Raw genomic sequence first — 17,212 nt, 5'->3', positions numbered from 1 at the left:
TTGATTTCCCTCGTTGCAGCCTGTGAACTGGAGCCACCTAGTGGACAAGAAATAATGCCATATTATTCTTGCCTGTGGAATGTCTTTCCAGGTAATTGGAGATGTCTTATTATTTAATTTGTATTATTTCATTGTGTATTTTATTATTATTGTGATATTTCAATGTATCATTCAAAATGTTCAGACTATCTGGAATGCTGAAAGGGCCTGTGAACTGGAGCCACCTAGTGGACAAGAAATAATGCCATATTATTCTTGCCTGTGGAATGTCTTTCCAGGAGAAATAAAACACTGAATTGCCACAACTTGAGTCATCACTTCCACTACACGACGACGACACAGAGGGTGGCCTTTAGACCAGTTACAGTGGTGCCAGTGACCCGGATACGCAAGAACCAACGCCAGCTTGGTCACCGGGAGGTCGTCGAACAGAACTACAGAAGAAAGATGCTGTGATCACTAAAAAAATTTTTTTGCAATGAGGGTCAAGGCCAGCTTGATCATCGGAGGTCGGAGGAAGAAGAAGAAAAAAAAAAAAGTTCCCTTGGGAGGTTTGTGTCGAAGTGACTGTGTCACGGTTGAGAGGACATTGTGTTCTTTCTAAGAAGAAGAGAGGAGAGGACATTGTGTTCTTTCTAAGAAGGAGAGAAGAGGACATCGTGTTCTTTCTAAAAAAAGGAGGACATCGTGTTCTTTCTAGAAAAGAGGACGTCGTGTTCTTTTTGAAAAAAGAAGGAAGTTGAGTTGTTGAAAAGAACTGGTGGTCAGTTTTTGTTTTTCTGGTTTTGTTAAAGGTGCTGAAGCATTTGGAGACATTTTTTTTGTGATTAGTGGAATATATATATAATTTTTTTTCCCTTCTTTCCTGATAGCTCGTTTTGTAGTGAGAGAAGGAAGATGGATCCCTATGTCGTAGAGGGGACTTCATAATTTTTTTCTGATGGTGATTTAATACATGTAAATAGTATCATTGGGATTGTTGATCGTTATTTGGTTAGCTGTTTGACAACAGTTGCGGTGGTGTGGTGAAATGGCAGCGTGCAGAGCCTGGAATTTTGTTGTCATGTCACTGGAACTCTCTGCTCTGGTGCAGAGCTGGTGCCCTACAGTACAGAGTCGGGAACTCTCTGTCATGTCACAGGAACTCTGCTTTGTGCAGAGGCCAATTATTTTTTCTCATTTCTCACGCTCCTTGATTTCCGCGTCCTGTGTTTGTATCTAAGTGTTTAGGTTGGAGGGCAGGTTGCCGTAGTTGCTGCAGTTAGCTCACACCGTGTGGTCAAGGGGCAGTATACTATAGTGACTGCGGTTAGCCTTTGCAGGGCAGTGTGCTGTAGCGGCTGCAGTTAGCTCACACCGTAGAAACCGACGTTGTCTAGGTCAATGGGCAGTATACTGTAGTTGCTGTAGTCAGTGCATATTTGTTTGGTTTGTGTACACTTTATCTTGCACTGTGACACTGTAAGTGGCGTATTTACCACATGTGTTCACAGATGAGGTATGGGATTCGAGTGGGCCGGGTAGGTTTGGTGTATAAGGCACCAAGCGATTCTAGGAGGAACATAGGACTGTACACCCTTTTGTTTTCTCTGAACCTGTTTGACAGGTAGCTTCTAGCTGATTCTGAAGATACGTTTCTTCATGTAAACCCGTGCCGGTTCTGACGTGTGTTGGAGGTCCCTGTTAGTGTGTGTCATGTCTGTAGGTTCTGACGTAGTGTTGGAGGTCCCAGTTAAGTGTGTCCTGTGGTTCGGGATTTTAGCGGAATTCAGGGGGGGGGGGGGGGGGGGGGGGGGGAGTATGTAGCAGGTATATAAAATATACTAATGTTGTATTCCACAAAGATCCCTCCCTAACGTTTTATTTTAATTGTTTATTATTATTTTTACTCTAATAGTCTTTTATTTTGAAGCCGTCGTCACTTCCTGCCGAAGTGACGTATTTCCCCTTGCACTTCCCCTTTCGCACCAGACTATCTGGAATGCTGAAAGGGGTAAGACGTGCTTTCAGTGTCTGTAAATATATCAGGTCTAAAAGAACGCACTATTGTAAATAAGTTGCCGGGCAATGAACCGGAGTTGTATATAGTGGTAACTGTGTTAATGTGAACAATTCTGCACTTTTTGTAATGGGGTTTAACTATGGTGACTATCTTTTGTATGACACATGTGGACAACTAGTAGTTATGGGCTGAGCAATGCGTTGTAGGCCTCTTCCTGACATTGATTTCCCTCGTTGCAGCCTGTGAACTGGAGCCACCTAGTGGACAAGAAATAATGCCATATTATTCTTGCCTGTGGAATGTCTTTCCAGGTAATTGGAGATGTCTTATTATTTAATTTGTATTATTTCATTGTGTATTTTATTATTATTGTGATATTTCAATGTATCATTCAAAATGTTCAGACTATCTGGAATGCTGAAAGGGCCTGTGAACTGGAGCCACCTAGTGGACAAGAAATAATGCCATATTATTCTTGCCTGTGGAATGTCTTTCCAGGAGAAATAAAACACTGAATTGCCACAACTTGAGTCATCACTTCCACTACACGACGACGACACAGAGGGTGGCCTTTAGACCAGTTACATAAACAAGGCAGGTGTGAAAGCCCCTTAAAAAGGGAACACCACCAAAATCAAGAATTCCAATTATGTTCTTTCCATGGTCTAGGGAGGAGGTTTCATCAACATTTGTGAACGTGAGCCTTTTCTCCCAAAACCAGAAACCAGGGAAGTAGGATTAAAACTTGCGATGTTATCGGGTATATAATCCATGCTTAATACCTGCTCCATGCCATCCCTCCTCCTCCTCCTCCTCGTTCTCCTCCTCTCGGTGGCACCTGGTCGTCCTCGTTAGTATAGTGGCGAGTGTCCCCGCCTGTCACGCAGAAGACCGGGGTTAAATACCGGTAGTCAAGATCAAGATTTTAATATCATTGAAAAAATACTGAATGCTTTAGGTACAATGCAATGAACGAGCGACAGACAGACAGACAGACAGACAGACAGACAGACAGACAGACCTTCCCGTGCCTGAGACCTGTCGTACTTCGGCGGATCCGCAGGCTGAGGCAAGTTTGATGCTGGACGGGTTGCACCGACACTGGAATCTGATCCAGCTCGGACAGCAGGCCTGCAGCCTTGTCCCCGCTCCACCTCCAACCTGGCACGTTTCGCGCTGGGCTGGGGCCCTCACCCCATCTCCAGACTCCGCTTACACCTCGGATGGCTGGGACGCCGATTGGGGATTCCGGCGGAGGACAGCCCTCTGCTGCCCCCCGCCTCCCCTCCCAATCCATCCTCCCCTCCCGTGATGGGGGTATCGTGTACATTCCCAGGCGTGCGATCGTCAGACCTACGCACGCCCGAGCCGCACCAATAGCGCCTGCCCGGGGACCACCCCGAACCCAGAATCCTTTTCAGGACCAGTCTCGGACTAGTATTCCCGACCAGGGCACTACGGCGCTTCCGACCGCCTCGCAGAGGGGTTACGGCGAGGGGTACCACATCGGTCCCCTCACCCCTCTTCCCACCCGTGCGCTCTTCGGAGCCGCGCACGCCCGGGGGTCCACTCCAGATGAATCTACTCGGAGACCCGCGAAGCCCAGGGATCCTCCGCAGGACCACCATCGGACTCGTGAGCCCCGGCAGGCGCCTCTGATATTGCCGCTCGGGTGGGGCCGTCCCCATGCCGAGCGACTCCCTCTCCATTCGCTGCATACTGCTTGTCCGATTCGCTACCTAGAATTAAAAGGAGGGAGGGGTTCATTAATTTTCTTTACGCCCTAGCGGTACCGAATTTTGCCCCCTGCCAAACGGCAGGGAGCTCGCACCCGAGGCACACGCCCCGGGGTTAACATAGTAGTACACGTCCATTAATTCCTTTAGGTCTCGACCCTTGAGATCAAGGGCCACTCACTATCCTCAGAACCCCTGCCCTCGAAGGGGCAGGGGGAGGGGTGAATTTAGTCGCACAACTCCCACCCTAACCCACGTCGCCATTCATCAGCTTTGCTTCGTATATCACACATGCACTGTTATCACCGCGCCCAACACCGCTGATGTCCGTCGCCTTGTGTCCATAATGTGACCGAAACTACCGCCGCCTTTCGACAGCTTTGCTTCATAATCACATATGCACCTTTATCAACGCGCCAGACGGTACTGGTGCCTCGCCTTGTGTCCACAGATGTGACCGAGGCTCCACTGTTTTGGGTCAGGATGAAAGCACAGCATCCCACGTCCGTCAATTCCTTTAAGGCTGCGGTTACACCTTTCGTATCATTTCGTATTGTTTTCTTATACGTACAGATACAGCTGGGAAAAGTCCTGGAACAGCTGTTTGCCTGCCGTTATGACGTCGTTTTGGTGTGGTTAATGTTAACAATGACCAGCGGGGGCGCTCTCATACAGCTGGTGACAACGTGCTGGACGAGCTCCGCCCTCGGCAAAATGAGAGAGAGGCAGAGAGAGTGCCGTGGACTTTACTGGACTAGGAAGTAAATATTGCGTCTCTTCTGTCGGCAGTGGATTTAGCTCTCAATCAGTAAGCTCTTAATTTATATACATTACTATTGAAATGCATTTTTCTCAGTCACAGCGTTACAGACCAGCGTTAAACGTTCCAGAGACGGTAAGTTAATTTAACTTATTCTAGTCTAAAGAAACCTATATATTACTATTTGTTAATCAGAGCGTTATTTGGTTATAACACCGTGTGTGCGTCGTGTGTGTGCGTGCGTGCGCGATATATGTTACTATTGATTAATGCGTTTGTTAATATAACACTGTGTGTGCGCGCTTGATAAAACAAAGCATACTGTATTACTGTGTGTTTATATTGTGAGCAAGTCAAGCAAGTGTAATTGAACACAATACATGCTGACATCATGACATGCATCTTGCTGTTTGTCATTCTATTGCTAATGCCAGGTAATGTGAATTAATGTCACAAAACGAATCCCTTGGATAGGATAAAACAAATCATCTACTGTATTACTGTGTGTTTATATTGTGAGCAAGTCAAGCAAGTGTAATTGAACACAATACATGCCTTTTTGAAATCAACCAAGATAATGGAGAAATATCAGTCAAGTCCGAAATCGACCGTGAAACCATTGGCAACGGAAGTTTTGTTGAGGTTGTTGTGATTGTTAAGGTACATGTCTCTTTTATTTATTTATTTCCAATAATAATGATTTAAATTACTACTACTAGTCTTAGCAGTAGCAGTTGTCATAGTAGTAGTAGTAGTAGTAGTAGTAGCAGTAGTAGTGTAGCAGTTGTAGTAGTAGTAATAGTAGTACTAGTATTAAATATGAGCCTAGCAGTAAAGTTATCAATTATCTCCTCTCCTCTCCTCTCCTCTCCTCTCCTCTCCTCTCCTCTCCTCTCTTCTCTTCTCGGCTACTGAGGCTAATCTGAACATCCATGGGGTGTATGCCTTCACCACTGCAGAGGTACAGATCAGAATTCTCGACATAAACGACAACAAACCCGAATTCTACAGGTGCGAAGATACATGTGTCCCGCAGGACACCTTCACAGGAGAGATTATTGAGCACTCATCAGGATCCATCCCCCTCGACATCACTGTCAGAGATGCGGACCAGGTCACAGGATTTTTTTTTTTTTATTCTTTAAAAAGATAAACAAAAACAGAGATATTGAAAAGAAAAAAACAGTCTCTAATTTGATGTTTATTAGATTAGATTAGATTAAAATGTATTGTCATTATACAGCACAAGTACAGTACAACAAAAAGAAGTTTGGCATCTAACCAGAGTGTACCAGACTGTAACAGTTAAGTGCAATAATAATATACAATGTACAAGTAATTAAATGTGATATATATAACAAGCTACTGGTAATATATGCAACATGTATTTACAGTATAATTATATAAAGTGATACAGGTAATGTACTAAGATAAGATAAGATATTCCTTTATTGATCCGCTTGGGGAAATGCGGGCATCATACAGTAGTAGCATGGGGGGGGGGGGGGGGTACATGGGAGAGGGGCATGGTAATAGTATAATACATTAATATAGGCAATACAACTATTGTAATGATACAAATAAGCAGTGTAAACAATATAATTAACTCTGAATATAAGAATATGGTGGTAAGCCATGCTGGCCAGTGGTATAACTATTGAGAGTAGGTATGGGATATATACAGATATAGATATAATATATACTGTACATATTATTAAATTTTATTATACAGGTATGTGAATAGGGAGGGATATATGCAGACATATCCAACAATTATAGATACATATATATACAGTATATACTGTATAATATAATTATTATCACTGTTTCAAAACACTTCAATGAAAAAAGCAGAGACCATGTTGTCCTGTTGTACTGTCCAACTGTATGACACATAACAAGACCTGAGTGGTTACTTGTGATTAAGTATGAATCATTATGTTTATTGTGCAGGGAGGACAAATCAAGCTAACCCTGGCTGGAGACGTCAAGGATGTGTTCGCCGTAGTTCCTGTGTTTACCGTTGCAGAAAGCGCAACTCAAGTTCAACTCATGGTCCAAAAACCCTTGGAGCTGGATTTTGAAAAGAAAGAATTTATGGTTGTGCAGGTAAGGAGATGGAAAATGTAAGAATTGAAATATCAAAGTTGCTTTATGTAGAGTAATCATTAAAACATCACTACTTCATACAGTATGCTGTTCGGTTGGTACTGTGTACAGTCAGTACATCACTACTTCATATGTTCTGTTGGTACTCATTTGACATCTATTGCTGACTGTTCATACATTTGTTACAATAAAGATGCAAATAATTGTTATCTCTTGTCCAATCAGAATATTTTTTTTATTACAAAACATTGAGATATCAAACAGAAAAATTGTCTTGTTTACATCAGGTTCACAGGTTGGGTAGGAAGAGTGGGTGGGGGACACTGTACAACTGAACAAGCAAAACTGTACATTGGAATATTGACTCCCTCCCAGCAGAACTCTGCACCGCCCCAACTCTGGACTAATTTAAAAAACTGCTCAAAACCCACCTCTTCAACTTGGCCTTCAACCCCTAACTTTCTCACTTTATATGTATATGTTGTGTCTGTCCACTATGTTTGTTAATTTGTCATCTCCCCCCCCCCCCCCCCTATGTAAAGCGACCTTGGGTCCTCTGAAAGGCGCTATATAAAACAAAGTTATTATTATTATACTTGGTCATTTACTGTACATTGGGGGGGGGGGGGGGGGGTTGTGTTAGGACATTTACAGGGGCCAGTTTAGAATTGCAGTCTCCCGTAGGTGTTTTTTGAGAGTGTTTTTGAAAGTGGGAAGTATTTTGACATGTACATGGGTACTTTGGTCGTGTAGTGTATCTTGTAGACCAGGCCCATTGCAAGTTGTGTCTACTCTAAGCCATCCTAGGTTGTCAAAGTGGGCAGGGGTGAGGTGGGTTCTAGGAGTAAGGTCAAGCAGTAGTCTGACCAGATTGTTTTGAGATGTTTGTAATTTTGTTTTTGTTTCTGACACAGGTTCCCCTCAACTACAGTATAGACTGTTAATAGATGACGGGACCTAAGATGGGTTTACACACTGTACCAGGAGAACTGTAGACCAGGAGTTGTGTTACAAGAGAAGTGATTCAAAACTAAAACTTTGTTTGTAATGACAGCTTCAAGGATGCTTTCTGTATGATCACCCGTATGATCACCCCCCCCCCCCCCCCTCCTCCAATGTACAGTTTCTACGCCAAATGTATATACACTCTTTTTCTGGACACTTTTGTATCACAAACAGTACTGTATTTGCAAATCTGATATGTCATAAATGTATAGATGTAGCAGTACTGTCTATCTGTATGTCATGTATGTCATATATGTTATGATGAATTGAAAATGGGGGACCCTGATGTAAACAAGACGAAAGTCTTTCTCTGGTCTGCATCCCCTTAACAATTGTATGTATTGAGCTGTACTGTACTGTACCCATTCTGCAATCTGTTAATAAACTTTTCAATCAATCAATCAATTATTGATTTTTTTTTTTATATCACGTTAACAATCAAATGGCTAGCAAGCTCACCTGTGACATACTGTACAGTGCAAAATACAAGAGTACAATCTTAGTCAACTTTTATGAAAACAATACACAAGTTGGAACAGTTTGAACGTTTTATTTTTACTTTCGTCTTGTTTACATCAGGGTCCCCCATTTTCAATTCATAATGACATACATGACATACAGGTAGACAGTACTGCTAGTGTACATCTATACATTTATGACATATCAGTTTTGCAAATACAGTACTGTTTGTGATACAAAGTAGTAGTAGATAGTAGACATAGCAGCATAGTGTAGGTAGTAGTAAATAAAACGATATGCAAAGGAAGGGGACGCGTCGCTACTGTAACTCCGCCATCACAACCATTGAACTATTATAACTCTGTTACACCTATACACGGCTGGCCCATAGTAGGTAGTAATAGATAGTAATACATACTGTACTGTAGTCAGAAATAAGACGTTACCAAAATAATAACGTTTAGGCAAATCACAGACGCGGATACACAGTGTTGAATGAGGAAGTCAATAATCAATAGACCGCCGCCGCGCCGGGCGACTTTGCGCCTCCTGGCGGCATAAAACAGAACAGCAGCCTGGGTTCCCAATTAATTAAAACGACGTGATATAACCGTGCGCGCGTCGCGGCAAAGCGCCCAGGAATACTAAACGCTTCATCTGTATCGCCGCGTATCACCGCGACGTCATGCGCCTCGAGTCACACTTTCGTTTTTTTTCCGTTTTTGTCAGCCGAGCACACTGATGTAGTACACTGCCAAAGCAGTAGGTGGCAGTAGGTGGCAAACATGAAGGCAATTTCAACCAATCAGAACGAATGTGCCAATACACTTCCTGGTGGAAGCTCCAGCAAAGAAAATGTCAATAAGGCAGGCGCCTATGCCGCGCCACCATCTTACTCAATGCAGCAATAATTTTTCAGCAAAGCCTAATAAAAGTGCAATAAACAAAACGGATACATTCACTGTGTGTTCTGCCTGTCATTTGTTGATGAAACAAAACTAACATCAACACAAGTGACCACCAAGAGCGGATAGTTTAGTCTAAAAAACGATCGGTAGCATTGTTAGCTGCATGCTAACGTCAATGGAGTATGCCATTATAACAATATAGCATTGTGGCTAGAAGCTAACGTTAGCTCACGCTACTTAGCACCAAAACTGATGATATCGCGAGCTATCAGTAGTTAGATAACATTAGAGACAACGCTGTGTGTATTAAACAAAGGTGAATAGATGACTGGGCCATTTTGTTTAATGCTTGTTAAGTTGAAAGAGGAACTCTGAGCTAACAGGGTCTGAATCCTGATAGCTCACGTTAGCCAGCTGCTCATGCAATCGGTAATGCTAGCAGAATGAATGGATGTAAACTTTATTTAACATATTGCATATGGGTACAATACAATACGGCTCAATACAAACAATTGTTAAGGGAATGCAGACTGTTGTAGCTTGGACTGGGGTCCTTATAACAATAACTTGACAACACATGGTAGCTGAAGCTATTTGGGACACGGAGCTCTGTCCCAAACACACACACTGTTGTCACCGGAAAGGCACGCAGATGGTATCTACTGCGCATGGGCGTTTTCGCAACAACTGCTCCGTGCTGACTACACGCTGTTGTCGAAGCGTTTTTTTTGCGTATCTCCAAACGCAAACACAATTTTGCGTTTCAGCCGTATCCACAAAAAAAACGCCAAAAAACGCATTTCTGTGTAGATAGGACATCAAACGTCGTCAAAAACGTATAAAAAAACGCCAGGAATACACTAGTCTAACCATAGCCTAAGTCTCGACCCTTGCGAAAGCGCGCTAGGTCCCACTAACTCCCTTGGAGTATACTTCCTTGGATGTGGTAGCCGATTCTCATGCTGCCTCTCCGGAACCGAACCCTGATTCCCCGTTACCCGTGGTCACCATGGTAGACACGTAAGGTACCATCGAAAGTTGATAGGGCAGACATTCGAAAGAGACGTCAACGCCACAAGGGCCAACGATCGGCTAACTGTTATCCAGAGTCACCAGAGGGACCGGCGCCGGCCCGGAGGCGGGACACCGCATGGGTTTTGGGTCTGATAAATGCACGCATGCCCGCAAGGGTCAGCGCTCATTTGCATGTATTAGCTCTCGAGTTCATCGTGGTCCTGTGGCATTCCAAGTTCCTGCAACATCCACCCCAGATCATCAAATGAAGCCAAAATGGGGTTATTTTCATCACGGCGGGTTGATCTGTGGAATTGATAATAGATATTCAACTTTATAGAATGTGTATTCATCTCTGATTGATTGAAAACTTTATTAACAGATTGCAGAATGGATACAGTGAAGTACAGCTCAATACATACAATTGTATTCTCTGCCGGAGCTTATATCCATCATTGTAGGGTCTCTGCCAGCTCTATTTGTCTATGGAGATGTTCACCTTCTTTGCAGGGCTATAACTTTTTAAATTGTATTGCTAAATTGACATTACTATGGTCCATTCAACATCAATTATCTATCGTTTAGGATGTAGGAGCGTTTTACTTTTTCATTCACACAAAAATACGGTCTAGAGTATTTATGTTTTTATCGTTTTCTGCAGTATTTCATAGAATGTGAGTTATAGCCATAAATACATATATTAGATCATCAAATGTAGTTTGATACCGATTGACGTCAGATGAAAAAATTCAATTGTACAAGGTCCTAAACGTCATGCCTCATCATCTGCTGGTGACCGGAGGGGGGGGGGGGGCTATAAGTCCGTGGCCCACGTTAAATGATTCATGTAGTATGGGCGATATATATATCAGAGCAGATTATACGGATAATAATAATCAATCACGCTGAAACTCACCGCGGCTTCCTCTGACCGTTGGGTTTGAACGTTTTATTTTTACTTTCGTCTTGTTTACATCAGGGTCCCCCATTTTCAATTCATAATGACATACATGACATACAGGTAGACAGTACTGCTAGTGTACATCTATACATTTATGACATATCAGTTTTGCAAATACAGTACTGTTTGTGATACAAAGTAGTAGTAGATAGTAGACATAGCAGCATAGTGTAGGTAGTAGTAAATAAAACGATATGCAAAGGAAGGGGACGCGTCGCTACTGTAACTCCGCCATCACAACCATTGAACTATTATAACTCTGTTACACCTATACACGGCTGGCCCATAGTAGGTAGTAATAGATAGTAATACATACTGTACTGTAGTCAGAAATAAGACGTTACCAAAATAATAACGTTTAGGCAAATCACAGACGCGGATACACAGTGTTGAATGAGGAAGTCAATAATCAATAGACCGCCGCCGCGCCGGGCGACTTTGCGCCTCCTGGCGGCATAAAACAGAACAGCAGCCTGGGTTCCCAATTAATTAAAACGACGTGATATAACCGTGCGCGCGTCGCGGCAAAGCGCCCAGGAATACTAAACGCTTCATCTGTATCGCCGCGTATCACCGCGACGTCATGCGCCTCGAGTCACACTTTCGTTTTTTTTCCGTTTTTGTCAGCCGAGCACACTGATGTAGTACACTGCCAAAGCAGTAGGTGGCAGTAGGTGGCAAACATGAAGGCAATTTCAACCAATCAGAACGAATGTGCCAATACACTTCCTGGTGGAAGCTCCAGCAAAGAAAATGTCAATAAGGCAGGCGCCTATGCCGCGCCACCATCTTACTCAATGCAGCAATAATTTTTCAGCAAAGCCTAATAAAAGTGCAATAAACAAAACGGATACATTCACTGTGTGTTCTGCCTGTCATTTGTTGATGAAACAAAACTAACATCAACACAAGTGACCACCAAGAGCGGATAGTTTAGTCTAAAAAACGATCGGTAGCATTGTTAGCTGCATGCTAACGTCAATGGAGTATGCCATTATAACAATATAGCATTGTGGCTAGAAGCTAACGTTAGCTCACGCTACTTAGCACCAAAACTGATGATATCGCGAGCTATCAGTAGTTAGATAACATTAGAGACAACGCTGTGTGTATTAAACAAAGGTGAATAGATGACTGGGCCATTTTGTTTAATGCTTGTTAAGTTGAAAGAGGAACTCTGAGCTAACAGGGTCTGAATCCTGATAGCTCACGTTAGCCAGCTGCTCATGCAATCGGTAATGCTAGCAGAATGAATGGATGTAAACTTTATTTAACATATTGCATATGGGTACAATACAATACGGCTCAATACAAACAATTGTTAAGGGAATGCAGACTGTTGTAGCTTGGACTGGGGTCCTTATAACAATAACTTGACAACACATGGTAGCTGAAGCTATTTGGGACACGGAGCTCTGTCCCAAACACACACACTGTTGTCACCGGAAAGGCACGCAGATGGTATCTACTGCGCATGGGCGTTTTCGCAACAACTGCTCCGTGCTGACTACACGCTGTTGTCGAAGCGTTTTTTTTGCGTATCTCCAAACGCAAACACAATTTTGCGTTTCAGCCGTATCCACAAAAAAAACGCCAAAAAACGCATTTCTGTGTAGATAGGACATCAAACGTCGTCAAAAACGTATAAAAAAACGCCAGGAATACACTAGTCTAACCATAGCCTAAGTCTCGACCCTTGCGAAAGCGCGCTAGGTCCCACTAACTCCCTTGGAGTATACTTCCTTGGATGTGGTAGCCGATTCTCATGCTGCCTCTCCGGAACCGAACCCTGATTCCCCGTTACCCGTGGTCACCATGGTAGACACGTAAGGTACCATCGAAAGTTGATAGGGCAGACATTCGAAAGAGACGTCAACGCCACAAGGGCCAACGATCGGCTAACTGTTATCCAGAGTCACCAGAGGGACCGGCGCCGGCCCGGAGGCGGGACACCGCATGGGTTTTGGGTCTGATAAATGCACGCATGCCCGCAAGGGTCAGCGCTCATTTGCATGTATTAGCTCTCGAGTTCATCGTGGTCCTGTGGCATTCCAAGTTCCTGCAACATCCACCCCAGATCATCAAATGAAGCCAAAATGGGGTTATTTTCATCACGGCGGGTTGATCTGTGGAATTGATAATAGATATTCAACTTTATAGAATGTGTATTCATCTCTGATTGATTGAAAACTTTATTAACAGATTGCAGAATGGATACAGTGAAGTACAGCTCAATACATACAATTGTATTCTCTGCCGGAGCTTATATCCATCATTGTAGGGTCTCTGCCAGCTCTATTTGTCTATGGAGATGTTCACCTTCTTTGCAGGGCTATAACTTTTTAAATTGTATTGCTAAATTGACATTACTATGGTCCATTCAACATCAATTATCTATCGTTTAGGATGTAGGAGCGTTTTACTTTTTCATTCACACAAAAATACGGTCTAGAGTATTTATGTTTTTATCGTTTTCTGCAGTATTTCATAGAATGTGAGTTATAGCCATAAATACATATATTAGATCATCAAATGTAGTTTGATACCGATTGACGTCAGATGAAAAAATTCAATTGTACAAGGTCCTAAACGTCATGCCTCATCATCTGCTGGTGACCGGAGGGGGGGGGGGGGCTATAAGTCCGTGGCCCACGTTAAATGATTCATGTAGTATGGGCGATATATATATCAGAGCAGATTATACGGATAATAATAATCAATCACGCTGAAACTCACCGCGGCTTCCTCTGACCGTTGGGTGATCAGCGTGGAGCAGAAAGATCGCTATTATGGGATGTTGATATATGCGATCCATTTCCAGGTCGTATAATACTATATGCGTCCAAATCATGTTTATAGAGTTATTTGCAACCGATCGATGTCCAGTGTATCAAGATGGAGTCCCGCTAGCGATAGCGAGTGCCCGGACGAAATATGGGCGAGCATCACTTCCGGCGCGTCACTTCCGGTTTTGGCAATTCGCCGATCGGCCACCAGATGGCGGTCTTGAACCGCTGGAAGAGTTGAGAGGAGATCAACAGATCTCAAGTCTCCGTGGGTGAAATATGATTGCCATGACAGATTTTTGAAATATTGATCTCAAAGACGCTGTACGACGTCATTGGCAGATTACGCATGGCGGAGAATGACGTGTTAAGTCGTCCTTGGCGATTAAAGGGTTAACTTGTCAACCTACCAGGACGGACAAAAGGTCGAATCGCACAGGTCTTATAGCGCCTTCAGGCCTAAATCTGTCAGGCTGCCGCCCATTTCCTTCAAGCGGTGGTCGATCTGGTTCTTAAGGTAGACCACCAGACGCTTCAGGCGCCACACGTTGTTCATCGGTATAGGTAAAAAAGCCAATATCGAGCATCCCTAGTCTAAAGTAATGGGGTGCAGTTACACAGGGAGAGACGATAGGAGGCGGTATCTTCCCAATTGAGCTCAGAGAGTCTGCAACACTAACCTAAGGCTCGATTGATGAAATATGCCCACGACGACAATTATAGTTTTATTTTTTTATTAGCGATCTGAATTCATATTTCATCAACCGAGTCTCCCGTTGGTACGCAGCCCCTGTAGGAGCTCAGATGTGAAAAAACCGCCCCCTATCGTCTCCCAGATGGTAATGCACCCTTTTGGAATGGACTCAATGAAAATGGATGACACATTTTACTTCTCAGGCATGTAACCCGAGTTGATCGGATTCATTGTGGAGCCTCAGAACAGCGTGGAATACAGTATGTAGCGTTGGATCAATAAAAGCGATCGATTTTTGGAATGGCAATCAGGAATTGGAATGATCTTTTTGGAGAACATCTGATCAGAGGTAAGGAATCTATTTTACAAGTCTTGGGATAATCAGAGTTGTATTCGCTGAGATCTCAGCGTTCGCCGTGTGTGTGTGGGCAATCGCTTTGAGGAAATCAGAGAATCGATTTTTCAGATCGCCTATATATCGTGCATACGTACACATATACTATCGATAATCTAGCGTTTATTTGAAAACGATTCATAAATAGGCCGAAAAAGGACGTTTGTGTATTCCAGAATATTCCAGAAAAGGGCGATCATGGAATATTTATATTTTCCTTGAAAACGAGGGCTTTTCAAAATGCTATAAAACGAAAATGAACAGATAAAAAAACAATCCGCTTCGACAATGTTGACTGGAAAACGAGTCATTGATAAGCGACGGGCAGATTAGACACATAGCCATAATTTAAAACATAGATTAGGCGTTATTAACACTAACATTGAAGTGGACGGTGGGCATTCAAGTGGTAAATCAAGATTAAGCTTGGGCTCTGAAAGTGTTAAGGGCGGCGCGCAAGGAGGTTCCGGGGCACCGAGCTCCGGCACGGAAAGTGTTAAAAAGGGAACACCACCAAAATCAAGAATTCCAATTATGTTCTTTCCATGGTCTAGGAAGGTTTCATCAACATTTGTGAACGTGAGCCTTTTCTCCCAACGCCAGAAACCAGGGAAGTAGGATTAAAACATGCGATGTTATCGGGTATATAATCCCTACTTAATACCTGCTCCATGCCATCCCTCCTCCTCCTCCTCCTCCTCTCGGTGGCACCTGGGCGTCCTCGTTAGTATAGTGGCGAGTGTCCCCGCCTGTCACGCAGAAGACCGGGGTTAAATACCGGTAGTCAAGATTAAAGATTTTAATATCATTGAAAAAATACTAAATGCTTTAGGTACAATGCTTAAAATAACCATGCATACACACAACCCCCCGCAATGAAGCAACCCAAGCACGCACGCAAAAACTCACGCACTCATCACGGGCGGCACGCACGCACACACCCGCTGGGCTGGGGTGGCGCCGTCGGCCGCGTGGTACGACACGGTCTATGAACAAAGAAACAGACAATTTATTCATTTAGCCATTTATTTAAGATTAAAAAAAAATTGCATATTCTTTAACACTTTGAGTGCCGGGACCCGTCTTTAGACGTCTTTGCTGGCCATGCTAAAGTTGCCGGAGGACGCGTTACGTCGTCCTTATATCAATATTTCAAAAATCTGCGATCGGATTCATATGTCCCCTCCGCTGGCCTGAGATCCACCAGCAGGACTCACTGAGCTCTCTGGCGGTTCAGGAGCGCCATCTGGTGGCCGATCGGCGCAATCGCCAAAGAGGATGTTGAATAGAGGTCGTCATGACGACCGTAGTACTTCCGGGCGCTCGCTATAGTTCATGGGACTCTGGCTCGTCACGCTACACGGTGATCGATTGGCAATAACTCGATAAACAACATGATTTGGACGTATATACCATTATACAAGCTGGAGATGGACCGGGTAAAAATATCCCATAATGATAAGATTTCTACTCGACGATGATCGCCCAACGGCGCGCAGAGACTGGGGTGAGTTTCAGCGTGTAACGTTACCGTCTTCGATACTAACTGCTATTATCAACATTTGACCCACATTAGATGAATGGTATAACGCTGCCCACGGAATTATAAACGCCCCCTAGCCCATCCGGTCATCAGATGACGTGTAGTAACTTCTAGAAGTACGTCTAGTTGGAATTTTTTATATCGCGCTGATTGCCATCAAACTGTATTTCATCATCAATATAATGCATTTGGGGCTATAGATCACGTTCTGGAGAAAGCTGCAGAAAGAGATGAAAACATACTTATACATTAGACCAGGGGTCGGCAATTAGGTTTTGCCGCGGGCCAGATTTTCCCCAAGCCGTTGCTTCGCGGGCCAGGATCAAAAACAATGGCTAATTTAATATACTGATATTGAAAAAAGACAAACGTTTTTCTCTGGTCTGCATCCCCCCAACAACCGTGTGCACTGCGCCGCACTGCACTGCACCCACTCTGCAATCCGCCAAACAAAGTTCTCACTCATCCATTCATTCATGAACAGCTCTCAGCTGTTGCAGATCAGCTTAACAATTGTGTGTATTGCGCCGTACTGTATTGTACCCATTCTGCAATCTGTTAAATAAAGTTTTCATTCATTCATGAACAGCTCTCAGCTGTTGCAGATCAGCTTAACAATTGTGTGTATTGCGCCGTACTGTATTGTACCCATTCTGCAATCTGTTAAATAAAGTTTTCATTCATTCATTCATGAACAGCAGATCAGCTGTTGCAGATCACCGCGGCGGGTGATGAACAGATCAGAAGACAGAATGCATGAAAACACGACTGACCATACCTTGTTTGTTGTTCAGTCCTCCAAAATCCCTGCTAATGTTTGAAACATGTCACATATCCACTC

The sequence above is a fragment of the Notolepis coatsorum genome (assembly GCF_963971535.1).
Source record: "Notolepis coatsorum genome assembly, chromosome: 12".
Taxonomy (NCBI): domain Eukaryota; kingdom Metazoa; phylum Chordata; class Actinopteri; order Aulopiformes; family Paralepididae; genus Notolepis; species Notolepis coatsorum.
This window is presented reverse-complemented; position numbering follows the sequence as displayed.